At 41.9% G+C, this 15,741-nt stretch overlaps 1 long non-coding RNA gene across 1 annotated transcript in view; it reads left to right on the top strand.

Annotated features, from left to right (window-relative positions):
- The first annotated feature begins 924 nt into the window (after positions 1–924).
- Positions 925–15,741, top strand: part of LOC118497352 — a 307,937-nt gene continuing 293,120 nt past the window's right edge. The window contains exons 1-2 of the long non-coding RNA XR_004899878.1: positions 925–1,741; positions 3,074–3,180. This is a non-coding gene — a long non-coding RNA (uncharacterized LOC118497352). The remainder of the gene's footprint in view (positions 1,742–3,073; positions 3,181–15,741) is intronic.

The raw sequence follows: 15,741 nt of genomic DNA, 5'->3' as shown, positions 1-15,741 counted from the left end.
TGAATGCTGACATTCATGTTTTGAAAGATTAGATTCCCCCAGGACTGAAATAAACCATATTTTAGCCTCTCACACCCGGGGTATCCCGTTGGCTTCCCTGTAGAGTGCTCTCTGCTTGCACCCTCTGGAAAGGTTGCACAATGGATCAGTAGTCTCTGTTGTCTTTCTTTAACACTGGGTCTCTGGCTTCCAGAGGGGAAAATAGCCACACACACAGGGAAATGGCGTAAGTTAAAATCATGCAAGCTTGGTGGGGTAGTAATGAGTTTCCCAGGATCCAAGCTGGAAAACAATATGATTCATTCAACATTTATAGAAAACACGAAAAGTACGCAAAGTACGTGCTACTGTGCTAATTACTGGAGGGCATGCAAGAGTATACAAAACATAATCCCTTCTCAGGGGATTCCTGACCTGGAGGCTACTTCAAGTATCACTCAGACCTTATAGTCGACCCTTCAAGAAATTATTGGGTGAATAAAAGTGCACTATTTAAAATAGACATGGAAAAGGATACTACTAGGACAGTGTGTCCCTAAGGAGCAAGGGTATGTAAATGTGCTTGAAATTTTTATTTCTGAGGTATATAATGTGGCTTGGATGAATGAGGGTCTAGGGAGTTTAAGAGGCTCACGTCGTCAGGGTGACCGCACTAGCCCCTTCTTGAAGGAGCCTGACTTCAAAGAGACACTGCTCAGATGCCTGCACAGTTAGTTGAATCCGAACAAAGGAGGCCAGCACTTTTACCTGGGATGTGGATAACTTGGAGGAAAAGTGGCCTCCAAGAAGGAAAAAAGGCAAATTCCACCCGGAGTGAGAAGCATCCCCACCTCCCTGACCTTGCAAACCAATAGCATCCTTCATGGACCTACTCCCGTTTGTTCTCCGTCCCCGCATTCTCTACCCAGGCCAGGCGGTGGGCCGAGTACGGGCGGATTCCACGGCCACTCCACGCCCGCAGCCCCTGCACAGGCTGGCTCCAGCCAGTGGTCGGCCACGTGCACAGGGATCGCCCTTCACGGGTACCGAAGCCTCCAAGATTGCAGTGGTAAGCGTGGGGTCCAGATTTCTGTTGCCCTGCACCCAGCGGATGAGTTCGGACTTCTGGGGCGGGAGCGAGCTGCTCAGCCCCTCCCTAGAGGGGGCAGCGCGACAGTGGGCTGCGGGCGCCGCCTGTGCTGCGTCCAGGGCTGCGCGCTCCGCTCAGCTCTTTCCCGCTTCGAACCGGAGTCCGCGCACGCCGCGCTGCCGCCTCTTCCTAAGCCGCCGCTCGGCTGGCTGCTAGACGCGCGTTCGATTCTTTTTCCTCAGGCTGACTGATTTTCGGGTGTGAAGAATTTCGCCTCGGTCCCTACGAGCATCTCGGCCTCTCTTCCCCTCCTCTCTGGATTCCCCCACCCCGTAGGGGAGCGCGCGCGCGCGCGCGCACACACACACACACACACACACACACACACACACACTTCCACTTGCAAACGCGCGTGCGCACGCCCGCGCGCCCCGAGCCGGGGAGTCTCCAGCGCCCCTCAGCAGATCATACTCTCTCGGGCGCCGCTACTCACACAGGCTTCCAGCCGCCACGGGGCGTCCCCTATCTGCGGCGGAGGAGGCGGAGAGAACCGCAGGTACAGCCTGGCCGCTTCTTGCAGCTCCGTGTTCGGGACGGAGTTCGGGAGAAGCGGAGAAGGAGGACACCGAGACAAGGAAGAGCCGCGCCCGGCTCCTGGTATTGCGGCCCCAGGTAAGCAGCTCCGGGGCCCGCGGCATCCCTGGGGCGTCCGGGCTTGTATCCGGGGTTCCCCAGCCCCGCCTCCGCCACGGCAACGGGGCAGAGGCTCGGAGGGGAGTGGGCTGGGGCGGGATATGGGGAGGGGTGGGGAGAGGTGGATGGAGCCAGAGGTGAGGTTGGTACTATGGGTGCTTCGAAGCATGGGGGCTTCAGCGCAGCCCCCCCCCCCGAGCCTTACTTCGCCCTATCCGTGTTACAGCCCTGTCACTTTTACAAGCCCGGGGGTGTCTGGAGATCCAGACAGCTGTTCGCTGCTTTCCCCGCGGCCCGCAGCCAGTGTTGGCTACGAGCTCCGCACTCGCCGCGCGCCTCCTATCTCTCCTGCACCTTGGACAGCGCACCCCGCCTCCCCTAGTCCCCTGAACCACACGCAGGACCACGTCCTACTCCCGCAACCCTCCCGCTGCCCTCTTCTTCCCAGGTTGTTACCCGCAAGCCCTGTGTTCCCTGTCCTTTCTTCCTTGGCGGACTCTGCTGTGGTGCGGGTCGGAAACTTTCCTCCCTGCTTAGTCTGCGCTAGGTACTATTGTTGTTATTTGTGACTGTCCCCTTAATGCGGGGGAACTCAGACACCTTGGATGGGTCTTCCTTGGTGGGAGAAGTACTGCCCGACCAAGCCCGAGGCAACAGAGGCACTGGGTAGCTGGATTTGGAAGCTGCCAGCAGGCAGAGCCCGCTCCTCTTGGACTCCCCACCTCCGAGACTCCACACGTGCGCGCCTCCCGCCTCCCACGGACTCGCCCCTCCCTGACCACCCCGGTTCTCTCCCGGCACGGCCACCGCCACCCCATAGGTTGGACACCGGGGCTCGCAGGCCTTGATTGGCTGAAGGCGTAACCCCGCCTCCTTTCCGTAGGGTGGTGGTGGTTCTGGAGTGTTGTGGTTGTCATCCCGTTGCGGCGCGTACTTGGGGGAAGTGGGGTCTACGGGTATCGAATCCCTGCTGGATAGGATCCCGCGTCCCATTGTGTACAGTTACTCACCCACCCTTTTTCCTCCAAATACACTACTGTGTTTTCTCCTTTTCTCTCGCACAACCGTTTACTGCTATGACATTAAAAAATAGCCTTGCAAACCTGTTTTTATTAACATTGTATTTGTTCGGTGGTAGCGATTTTAAAAACAGGTCCTGAAGAATGAAGGAAACGTGCGTATGGTGGGGATCGTGGCAAACTGGGTTGCAGATTTGATCCAGTAGTCTGGACAATGTAATGGGTGCTTAAGGGATTTGAAGAAGGTTGAAAAAATGAGGAAGAAATTTTTTTTATTTTATTTTTTTTGGAGGAGAGACGTTGGTGAACGAGCTTGGGGAGCTGAAGGCGAAGGACGTGGGTCTTTTATGGAGTGAGACGTGAAAGAGAAATCCAGACGGGCGCTCCTGAGAGGTGGAGGTGGCTGCCTTTTGAAGAGGGCTCTGGGAAAGAGGTAATTATGGGAGTACTGTATTTAGTTCGTTACTAACACACTTTGTTTCTATTTTGCCCGTATGATGGGGGACTTTGTAGTAATAACGTCAATCCATTTAGTGGATTTTCCTTATCTTAGTTTCTTGTAATATATAGATTTGCTACTGGTAATGAATTTCAAAAAGTGAATTTCAGAGGCTCCTCTACGGGGATGCACTAAAATAGTTAAGTTAGAACACTTTTGAAATATTGTGAAGGAAGATGGGTGAGCATTGCATAAAATCCAAAGATTGTTCTGGTATTATTTAGGGCCCTTGCAGAAGTAATATGTAGGCATAAATGCTACTGATTTCTCTTCCTTTCAAAGCATGATTGCCTCTTGCATTTTGAAGCTTTAATTCCTTCAGGCTGTTTTGATGTTGTGTCTGTACATCTCAGAACATTGTAATTCCTATCTTTTGAAGCCTTGTTGCAAAACAAAAAGCAACTGATGCAAGTTAATGTTGACAACTTTATATTGAATACACTGGGTTATTTTATTTGTAAGCTACTGAAATATGCAAGAGTAACATAGCATGGTTGTTATTCCCCAGGGACCCACATCAAAACAAAGTGGGGATCACGGTAGGCTATTCCAGGGAGAATAATTCAATTATTTAAAAAATGAATGTATTTTAAGCTTCTTGGGTGTAAACAACAACCAAATTTTCCCATTTGAATTATTATCTTTGTATACAGTGGTTCACATACCATTAAGTAAGGTAGCAAATTAAATATATTAGATGATTCCAAAGTAGGTAGTAAAGGCTTTCCATTTATTATTTTTATATAGATAGACAGAATTGTATTACTGCTGGAGAACTTTGTATTCAAAAAACAGAATTTGACACATCTAGCCGAACAAATTATTGTTATTGTTGAGAGTATAATTCTTACTGTGTTTTCATATCTCTAAGTCATGCCTTCATTTTCCCTCAGGGATTCAGATGCTAGTTTTTTGCCTGTTAAATTTGATGCTCTTGGAGGTAGGTAGGAGAAGAATGTATATATTCACACATATACATATATACAAATATAAGTAAGTGTATCAGCACACAGCTATATATTTATATACATGGGGCACATTCAATGTATTTGTTTATATATATGTTGTCATCCTTAGAAGATTTTCTCATGTCTTCTTGTCCAAAAGGTGGCTCTGTTTTAAACTGTAGAAAGCATTATCAACAGTAGAATTGTCCAATAGATCATGGAAACAGACAATAGTATTTTGTTGCTTGGCAACCACATACTGTGAATGAAAAACAAAGCAGTGACAGCTGCTTCCATATCCTGATACTCCTATTGTAGCTGAAGCTTTGCAACCCTCAAATGAGGCAAATTTGCGGAGTTTCATTTGAGTAAGGTGAAACTGCCTCTTTTGGGGATGTTTTAAAAAAGAATATTTAAACATTTTATTATGATAAGACATATTATTATTGTGGGATGAAATGAAGCATCTGATTTCAGTGGTCTTATGAAACCTAGTGTGTATACCAAATAATGCAAGATTGGGAGGCATGCCTAGTCCCTTCTTATTCTTCCCTCTATAGTCAGTGAGCACAATTTTTGCTACCCTAGGTGTTTGTAGGATTTTACCAAAACTTTTGAATTCTCCATGATACTTAAATAGATGGCTGGATTTTAACTGCCAGGAGGGAATTAGAGATTGATGTTCTGGCCTAACCCTTTAATTTTAAAGGACACTGAGGCATGGTGAAGTGATGTGAGTAGACTCTGGTGACAAAACCATCTCCAGGGTGTCTTGCCTTTATTTCCTCCTCTGACTTACTCTTTTTTTGTTCTTTATTTACATAAAATTTGTAACCGAGATATACTTAGAAAATACAGTAATATTTTTGGGTAAAAACTCCGATTTGACACTAGACTAGACTATAGTTTTAGATACGTTGTATAATGTGTATTCTGCCTTTTATCTCTGAAAGTCCTATGACTCTCACCCCTTTCCCCAAAGTGAAGAAGCCCAGTCCTTTGCCTTGGTAATTGTATACAGCTCTGGACAGTCTTTACTGATCTATTATTCTCTATGTGAATTTTAAACATGGATGAGATTGAAAATTGTATTGGTCAGCTTGTAAATCTGAAGGAGTTTAAACATTATAGCTTATTAATAACTCATTCCAGTCTTTTGTCTGCAACATGATAGACATACTGTTGGTGTAGTGATCTGGATTTTGTAATATATGTGAGACACACTGTGTCATTGCATAATTCTCATTTGTCTTTTATCAAAGCTGTCTTGCTAAAATTGTAACCTGAAGCCTGTTTGTGGAGAACAAGTCATCTGTGAGAGATGGTAGTAGTGCAGATTCTTTCTTAACTCTGAAAGGATAATGAATAGATTATTGGAGGTCAAACCTGGATCACATATGCATTCTTGAGCATTTCTTGTAAACTAATAAAGTGCATTGCATGGGTGATATGTTTTGAGGTTTCTTATGCTATTTTAAAGAATCTGTATTCCTTTGTTTATTACTTATAATAAAGGTAGGCATTTAATACCATACCTTAAGTAGAAAATTTCAGACTGGACTGGTTGGAGAAACAATGAAGTGACAGTATTAGTGTCATTGAAGAGCCATTCTCACCAGAAAAGCATGCACTTTAGCAGATTTGTAGGGGGGAATAAATTGATTTACAGCATATTTAACCTAGTTTTAGAAGCCTGCTATTAACTTGTTCTAGCTAGAAGGATTTTCAAGCAGAATAATAATTTGGCAGATTTCAAGTGAACTTCACTAACTTTTTAAAAAACCTTTTTCCACAGGCTGGTTATAGCTTGTCTAGGGCAAGTACTTCTTTTGGGTTAATCTGAATTTTAAGGTCACTGTTATTATTATTTATAATTCCTGAACCATTTCTCTTTGTGTTATGTGATATTAAACATGCTGCAGTTCACACATTTAGTTTAATCCACTGGAATCTTGAAATTTAATGAACTTCCCTCTGCTATGTTCATGTACAAGATAATGTGTGTATGTATATATGCAAATGCATATACAGTACTTACATTTTTTCCTTTTTGTTGTTTTCATCCTTATGATAGAACACTAAAGGGCTTGGTTTATGTTGTTTTTAATATAGTAAAGAGAAGCTGTAAACAAGAGATATTTACATTTTCAATTTTCTTATGTCAGTTTCTGCTATTATAGTCTATAAACTCTCACCCACACAAATAAGATGATTACTAAAGACAAGGAAACAAATAAATATATATCTAAGCTTCATCCCATCTGCTACCCTCCAAGTTAGTCAAAAAAGGATATTTTCTCATTCCATCACATATTTTCATACAAACTCACATACACTGAATTTAAGGTTCTATAGACTCTTTTATTGTAGGAGTGGATAGAAAAAGTATTTCATTGGGAGACCTGTGTATGGCAGTTTTTAAAAGTAAATACTACCTATTCATATTTTCAGAAATGCGGTAGCATTTGGGAGAATTAAATTGAATTATTCCCTTCGGAGATTTTTCAAATTTATGCTGACAATGTAACCCATATCCCTTATAACAGTGCTCATTACCTACATACTTAGTAGAAACTTAATATGTATTTTGTGGAATGTGCACTTGTTTTCCTTCTTTTTTAATGTTGCAGATATTTCAATTTGTTATCTATATGAATGGTAAAAGTTGAGAAAATGGAGAAGAAATTAGTTTTTTAATTGTTTCTGACACCGTATTAAAAAGTAGAAATAACTACCTTAACCAATGATATTTTGGAATGTATTTATTTTTAGTATATAGAGTTATACTAGGGGTGTTGATTTTTCACAAATACAGCCTTCCTGAGTCCAGACTAGCTCTGTAATAGCCCACCGCAGCATAACAAAGGTTATGGCAGCTAGCTCGAAGGAATACTTTATTTAGTTGGAGCTGGAGGGTGAAGTTTGCCAGCCCCAATGTAATTATCCAGACTGGAATATGGCCAAGGTGCTGTGCTTAACATCCTAAACAGTGGGAGAAAAGCCACAGTGACCTCTTCGGTCACTTACATGTGGCCAGACCTCTTCTCTGATCTTATTTGCAAGATAGCACCTTAGTAGCTTGAAAACTGTGGAAGCTATAGTACACTTGAGGGATAGAGCCCAGGATGACCATCTGGCTCCCATGCACCACATTTCTGGTCATTGGAAGAAGTCTTAATCCCAAGAGCTCGGGGCCACTGAGATAAGACTTTCTTCTTTAGCCTGCCTCTCTCTTTGTGAAGTAGGTGGAAAGTGTAGTGTCTCTGGGGAAAATCCTGGCAGAATCACAAAGTAGGAAAAATCTAACAAGCTTCTAATTCCTCCTGAAGAATCCTTCACCTTTCTACCACTTTCTAGGTGTTTCTTTCCTTTGTAGGATTTAATTCACAGTTTCTTATTAGCAAATCTTTGTTAATGTCATGCTGAAGAAGGCTACAGGATTTTTCTGGAGGAATTCTTGAGTGTCTGGCATATGCTAGGTGTTTGTTATATATTTGTTTAGTTTCACTAGTAGAATTGTACCTACTATTTTGGTAAATATGGGAGATAGTTTTGTTCAAGAAACCTTCTTAGATAATACCATACCATTATCTTTTAGGATTATTTCTTTAACAAACATCTGTTGAGCATTTATTATATGAATGGTACAGTATTTGGCTGTAGGGATCATAAAAATTTTTAAGTCACAGTTTATGCTCACGGAAGAGCATCTATACTACTTGCATGGAAGGGCATACATTCAGTATGGTTTAAAAGTGACTAGGCAGAGGTGTCAATAGTCTGGAGCCAGAGCATGGAGGACCTAGTAACTAGTAACGACCACCAAAGATATTTCACTTAATGTTATTGGTCAGTGTTTTACAACTTACTGTTCAAAGGAATCTCATGAAATGCTTGCTCTAGTATTGATTCCTGGGTCCCACCCCAGACCCACTGAATTAAAATTTTCATGGATGTGGGGTGGAGCAGATGTGGTCAACTTCATGCTCATAAGCCAAGAAGCTCACTGCTCTAGTACATGTTTGCTGTTTTCCACCTGAGGGCTTTCTCTCTCATGTAGCACAGCTTTGTAGAGTGGCAAAGTTGATGGCCTCAAGAATGGACCTCAGCCAATGACAGGGGAGAGCTGTATGGTAATATACTAGAATTCTGGACCCTTGGGTGCAATAAATGATGCATACTGTACACTGTGTCCTACAGTTCCCCAGTGAGACTGAGCTTCAGTTGTCCATGTTGGCCATCTGCTAGATAAACCTGTGCTTTATTGGCTGTCTCCATTCTACTTCCTGGGATTCCCTCCCTGCAAAAATAACTCGCATTTAAATTCTGCCTCAAGGTCTGTTTTTGGAAGAACCCAACATATGATACTGAAGAATCTGCTTTATTTTATTTTTTATTAATTCCCCACCCTGGGTTTTTGCTGTATAATGAGGCAAATTTGGGAGACCTAGCTTTATGTGATAAAGAGCTACTGAAGGATTGAGATGAGGGGACTACCACTTTCTGATTTGCAGCAGATGGAGGGAGAGTTGGGGGCATGGAGATGAGCTAAGAGGTGCCCAGGAAAGTGATGATGAGCCCCTAAGCAGAAGTAGTAACTATGGAGATAGGGAAAGGATGTAACATGGATTTTGATGGAAAGCTGTCTGGAAAAGTCAGCATAGCATAGAGGCCTGTGATGTGTAGTCACTTAGCTTACTGCCATTCTAAGAACAAGATTTCCGTATTCTGTCCTGCACCATTGCCCTGTCCATTAGCCTTGGCACCCCTCGAAGGGCTGAGAATTCTCTCTTTTGCTTATAATTGTGATCAGACTTTCTAGATTTAAGTAATATAATTCTGGACATAAGTAAAAGAATACAGAATAATTAAAGAATATAAATAATTCTCAGATCATTAAAAGAAGAAAGGTATATTTTATAGGAAGGATTTGTGGAGTTGTAGAAAAGGAGAGTTGGAGAGATGCCTGTGATATGTGTTTATGTTGTGATGAACAGTAATTCCCCCCCACCCATACTTTGGCTAAGAGGTGATTTTCACCTACCATCTGTTTCTGGAAGACCTAGCATGAACTTACATCTATTGTTTTCTCTGCTTCTCTGACATCCTGTATTCTAGCTAAGTGAATGATTCGTAGCTTTGGGTGGAGCTGATTCTTTGCTCTTGTTCTGTCAAAATGCCAGGCTTTTGACTCCAGTTTCTCCTGCCCCATCTTAGGTCACCAGTTTCCAAAGGAGATCAAAGGATACAGGAGGTAGGAAGAGGAATCGTAAATCCATAAAGAGAACCATTTTGAATTAAATGCTTAATTATGAAATGAGCAGATTTAAGCTTGTTAGATGATAGGAAATAAGATCAGGCAGCCTTCTAATTGTCTCATGTATGAATGCTAATATTCTGGCTCTGTCTGTAGTTAGAAAGACAAAGACTGAATAATGAAACCAGAACACACTGAATAATTCTGCAAAAGTAGGGTGGAGGGCGGGGACTGGGTGAAAGAAGGTGAAGGTATTAGCTAAAGAACATATATGCATGACCCATGGACACAGACAACAGTGTAGGGATGGCCAAAAGGGAGGGGGGAGCAAAGGCTGGAGCAGGGAAGCAGGCAAGGGTGGGGAATGGCAACATCTGTAACATTGTCGATAATAAAAATAAAGTAAAAAAAATAAGAGCCAATGACAAAGATGGGACAAAGTTATGATAAATTGTTGAATGGGTCAGCAAAGAGCTTACTGGCCTGCTTAACAGAAAACACAGAGTCGAGACAGTAGAAATATTGAACATGTGAATATGAAGAGGCTGGAGACACTGGGTGTGTAACACAGTAGAAAGGCAGAAGCCTTATTAATTTATCATGTTATGCACATTTATAATTTTTTAAATTAAACTTTTTATTTGCAGATAATTGTAGGTTCATATGCAGTTACAGGAAATAATACAGAGATCCTGTGTACCCTTTGCCTCCCAATGGTAACATCTTGTAAACCCATCTAGTACTATATCACAACTAGGATATGATTGATAGAATCTACTAATCTTGTTCAGATTTCCCCAGTTTTACTGCTACTCATTTGGGTGTGTTGTGTTTGCACATGTGCATGTGTGTATTTTTTTGTATTTAATACTTATGATTTTATTTTTATTTTTTAAATATTTTATTTATTTTATTTTTTAGAGATGGAAGGGAGGGAGATAGAGAGAGAGAGAGAGAAAAACATCAATGTGCGGTTGCTGGGGGTCATGGCCTGCAACCCAGGCATGTACCCTGGCTGGGAATCAAACCTGTGACACTTTGGTTCCCAGCCCGCGCTCAATCCACTGAGCTATGCCAGCCAGGGCTAGATATTTTTATTTTTAAAAGAGCTTTTTTCATTCTAGAAATATGAAAATAAAATTCAGTTGTTTAGACTAGTCCTGGCTTAACTGTAACTGAAGAAAGGTGTTATAGAATAAATTCCTCAACCCCCTTCCAAGTCTGATTTTGCAGAGCAGCATCTGCTGCCACCTGAATGTGGCAGGAACATCAGTGGGTCATTTGGCTAGGTATAGTTTATACTTTATTTACTCCCTGGTTACCATTATATGGCAATAAGAAAACCTTTTAAAAGCATGACTGTTGTAAAAGAAATTTGCCAGCTGGTTGTTATTCCTCTTCCTTGTACCAGAATTTCTATCCTTCCCTTATAGCATTCCTTGCCCTTGCCTCTTCCTCTCTGTGTTGCTTTCCCAGATTTCTGAGTCAGCTGGCTCCCATGTGAGAGGCACATGGGAGATAGCAGGGAGAAGGGGAAAGACAGGGTGTTGTTTTCTTCTAGCTTTGTGCAGCATCTCTGACAGTGAAATGCTTTCTTGGTAGCACCTCTCATACTGGACAGACCTCTGGTTCTAGCTGCTCACAAGTGACCTTGGCCCATGGACTCCAGCAACACTGCTGCCATGATAGTCTCTTTAGCTAGGGGAGGTAGCAGCTTCCTGCTCTTGGTAATCTTTATATTACCTCAATATTATGTATTAGGCTCTCTGCTCCTCTGTCACCTGAGTAACCAATTCTCTATATTAAATTTCTTCCATGAAAAAATACTTGAAGAGATTTCTGCTTTCCTTATTACACATTCTCCAGTTCCTCCAAGCATGGCAGTGGTATAAATCTGATGAGGTTTTCCTCTTTTTACATTCTGGTTTCTTTTACTGCAAAAATCTTGGCTAGCTACAATCAGAATAGAAAGTACCTTAGTATAAAGTAAGTTATAACTTTACCTCTTCTATCAGGAATCTCTGTCCTTTACTGACTATTCACCCCTTCCTAATCACTGGTATTTCAAATATTAATTTCCGTTTGTCAAATATATTTGGCATTTTGACAATCTCTCCTCAAGTCTTTGTTATTGTATACTTGAGCTCCTCTTTTACTTACCTCCTCTATCTTATTTTCTGCCACTAGCTCTTTCTGACCTCTTTGCCTGTCTAATATCTTTATGCCCATATTAACATGTTGGTCCCTTGATTCACTCCTAAATGTACTTTGGTTCACAAGTAGGACCTCTGCCACTTAAGATTTGGTTTTGCTGACACTTCACTTTCCTGCACAGGGATACTTTTTAAATACACATTATCAGGCTCTTTTACCTCACCTCCTATGGAAGTGTTACATGTGATTCTGTAACAAAAACAATGTAAAAATGTTAGTAAGAATGCTTTTGAAAGACAGGAACAGGATTCAAGCAGCATCTTCAAGGACAAAGCAACTTTAAAAGCCATGTTGTAGGAAGCAAAACTGGGGCCAACATGGTGGCCATATAAACTGCCTTAAGGAAAGGGACACCGAAGAGAAAGTTAGTATCTTAGAGAAGGTGCCAGGGTAATGTAGTGACTGCGGTGGTTCCTCTGCCATTGGAGAGCAGCCTTGTTTGTTGTTGCCATATTGGACCTGTAGTTGGCCACACTGGGCATTATCATCCCTCTCCAGGCATTTTCCAGCCAAGCACAGAGAGCTGAGAATTGGAGCAGGTAGAAGGGTTTAGAGCTGTCTTGGACTAAGATGTTCAAAGGGCATACAAACAATGTAACTATAGGCGCCCCACACTCAGATGCCAGGAGTGGTACCATTTCAACACAAATGAAGATTTTCTTAAAATTAATGGCCATGCAAATCAGCACCAGGTCTATGGAATTAGGCCTGGGAAAATTCAGAGCTTTGGCTAAAGAAGAATATAAATATTGAAAAATTGCCTGTGGCATGGGCTTTAAGTGTATTCAGGTCCTCATTTCTGCTCTTGCAGTGGGAACAGGGCTGGGGGGTGTTTGTGGGCTAGTGCATACAGTTCTGAACAGACGGAGCTCTTCAGGACCTGCCCCTAAGACCACTCTTTTGCTTCTGCTCTCCATAATGATTGGAAGTGGCAGGAGAATTGTGGATTAGGCAGCTCTGAGTAAAAACTAACAGTGGAAAAGAAAAGTGTATTTTAACTAGGGGGAGGGTGGTAATGGGAGGGAAGTGGGGAGGGGTGGGTGGGGGCTGGATTGGGAGTAAAAAGGAGAAAATTGTATTTGAACAATGATTAAAATAAAACAAAAAAAAGAAAAATGTATTTTAAATGGGTATACGTTTTGAAGGTAAGTAATAAGACACACTTCAGCCTCATGGACAAATTAGGAGTATACAAATGCAAAATTAGAAAAGATAAATCACTTGCACTCTTAGAATCACTAAAGAACAGATTGTTTAGTAATAAATCACTGATTATGCCTGCTCTTCTGAGTTTTTCCATGAATTACTTTATTCCTTTATCTCTCAGTACTGACTGAGTTCAGGTCTTTTTACCCTGGGAGTACTCTGTGCCCTTCCCTTCAGGAAGATTGTGCCTACATGAGAGTCCTCAACAATTTTACATAACATCTTGCCAAAGCCTGTTCTTTTAGCCATTTCAGATGCATCTTTCTGCAAGTGTATAGTCTAAGTTGCTTTCCTTATTACTCAGTGAAAACAGAGACTATATTTCCTTGTGCAGTGGCACAAGGAGAAAGTTTCTAAGTGGAATTCCTTTGAGGCTATAGGAACTGATTTTGTCAAGAAACAAAGCAGGTGCTACAGAAGTTAGAGAAGTTGTTTTCTGTGAACTAGTTGGTACATTCTCTATCGTGTTGAATTGCCCCTCAGCAGTTTCTGATTTTTCTCATCCAGTTTTAAAAGAATAATGTTAGCATATATTTTATTTTTTATTTTTAAGTATATTTTATTGATTATGCAATTACGGTTGTCCCCTTCCTCCCCTTCTTGTTCTCCATCCTGCAAACCCCTCCCACCAGCATCCCCCCCGCCCCACTTAATTCATGTTCATGGGTTGTACATATAAGTTCTTTGGCTTCTCCATTTCCTATACTAGTCTTAACCTCCCCCTGTTTATTTTGTACCTATTATATATGCTTCCTATTTTCTGTACCTTTTCCCTATTCTTCCCTCTGATAACCCTCCATGTGATCTCTGTTTCTGTGACTCTGTTGCTGTTCTAGTTGTTTGCTTAGTTTTTTTTTTTTAGGTTCTCTTGTTGATAGTCATGAGTTTGTTGTCATTTGACTGTTCATATTTTTAGTCTTTTCCTTAGGTAAGTCCCTTTAACATTTCATATAATAAGGGCTTGGTGATAATGAACTCCTTTAACTTGACCTTATCTGGGAAGCACTTTATCTGCCCTTCCATTCTAAATGAAAGCTTTGATGGATAGAGTAATCTTGGATGTAGGTCCTTGCCTTTCATAACTGGGAATACTTCTTTCCAATCCCTTCTTGCCTGTAAAATTTCTTTAAAGAAATCAGCTGATAATCTTATGGAAACTCCTTTGTAGGTAACTATCTCCTTGATGCTTTTAAGATTCTCTCCTTACCTTTAATCTTGGCTAATGTAATTATGATGTGCCTTGCTGTGTGCTTCCTTGGGTCCAACTTCTTGGGGACTCTCTGAGCTCCCTGGACTTCCTAGAAGTCTGTTTCCTTTGCTAGATTGGGGAATTTCTTCTTCATTATGTTTTCAATTTGTTGCTCTTCCTCTTTTTCTGGCAGCCCTATGATTTGGATGTAGGAACATATAAAGTTGTCCCAGAGGTTCCTAAGCCTCTCCTCATTTTTTTTGAATTCTTGTTTTTTCATTCTGTTCTGGTTGAATGCTTATTTCTTCCTTTTGCTCCAAATCATTTTTGAGTCCTGGTTTCCTCCTCTTCACTGTTGGTTGCCTATATATATTTTTTATTTCACTTTGCATAGTTTTCACCTTTTCCTCTATTTTGCTACCATACCCAACCATTTCTGTGAGCATCTGATTACCAGTGTTTTGAACACTGCATCTGATAGATCAGCTTTCTTTTCATTGCTTTGTTGTATTTTTTTTTTTTCTGGAGCTTTGATCTGTTCTTTTTGGGGGCCATTTTTTTTTTGTCTCAACACACCTGTTATACAGTAAGGGCTGGAGCCTTAGGTGTTCATCAGGGTGGGGCAACCCACGTCCTACTTTGTGGTGCTGTATGTGAGGGAAGGGCCTGAGATGGAACAATGCCACCTGCTTGATAGGCTCTCTGCCAGTTTTCAGTCACTTCTCCCATTACCCACAAGCAAATTGGGTGCTTCTTGTGCTGATTCTCGGGCAGATGGGTTTGTGTACATTCTAGGACCTTGTGGGTCTCTCCAACATACTCTCCTGTGAGGCTGGGTGTTTCTCCTGCTGCTATAACCCTCACAGGTTTTTTTAGGCAGAGGTTTTGAGGCTTTATTTCCCCACAGTAGAACACTGGGTTGTGTGGTCTGTTTTGCTCCCCAAGTTTTCCTCTGGGTCTATCTGCATGCAAATGTGTGACCACCCCGTCTGCTAGTCACTGCCTCACCCAATCTGCCATCTGCCTCCTTGCCTGCCCCAGTCCTCCAGCCTCTGCCTTGCCACCAGTCTTCTTTGCCCCACGTGCCAGCGTTTGCCCCTCCTACTGGTCTGTATGAATGTTTCTTCTTTAACTCTTTGGTTGTCAGGCTTATATACAGTTTAATTTTCTGTCAGTTGTGGTTGTTTTTTTTGTTTTTAAATTTGTTGTTGTCCTTCTTTGGTTGTGCAAGGAGGCACAGTGTGTCTACCTACACCTCCATCTTGGCCAGAAGTCTTTGTCAATACATATTTTAAATATCACATAGTATTGTGACCTAGCTTGATACTCCATTTGTAACAGAGATTTAATGTTCTCTTAGGAAAGCTTGCTACACATTCATTGAGCCAAAAGAATGGGTATTTATTGTGCCATATTCATGCTAGGGAATGCAGTAATGAGCAAAAGTGATCGCTGTTCCTGTCCTTCTGTGATCCACAGTTTACTGGAAAGGATACTAGGCAAAATGAAAATAATTATAAAATTAGAACTCATGATAAGTAGTTGGAAAAGATTAGGTTTCTTTGAAAGGGTATAATGAGGGTGAAGTGGTCATGGGAGGCTTATATGGGAGAGTAATTTAGAAATTGAGACCTGAATAGGAATTGGG

The sequence above is a fragment of the Phyllostomus discolor genome, chromosome 11 (genome assembly GCF_004126475.2).
Source record: "Phyllostomus discolor isolate MPI-MPIP mPhyDis1 chromosome 11, mPhyDis1.pri.v3, whole genome shotgun sequence".
Classification (NCBI taxonomy): Eukaryota; Metazoa; Chordata; class Mammalia; order Chiroptera; family Phyllostomidae; genus Phyllostomus; species Phyllostomus discolor.
This window is presented reverse-complemented; position numbering and strand designations above follow the sequence as displayed.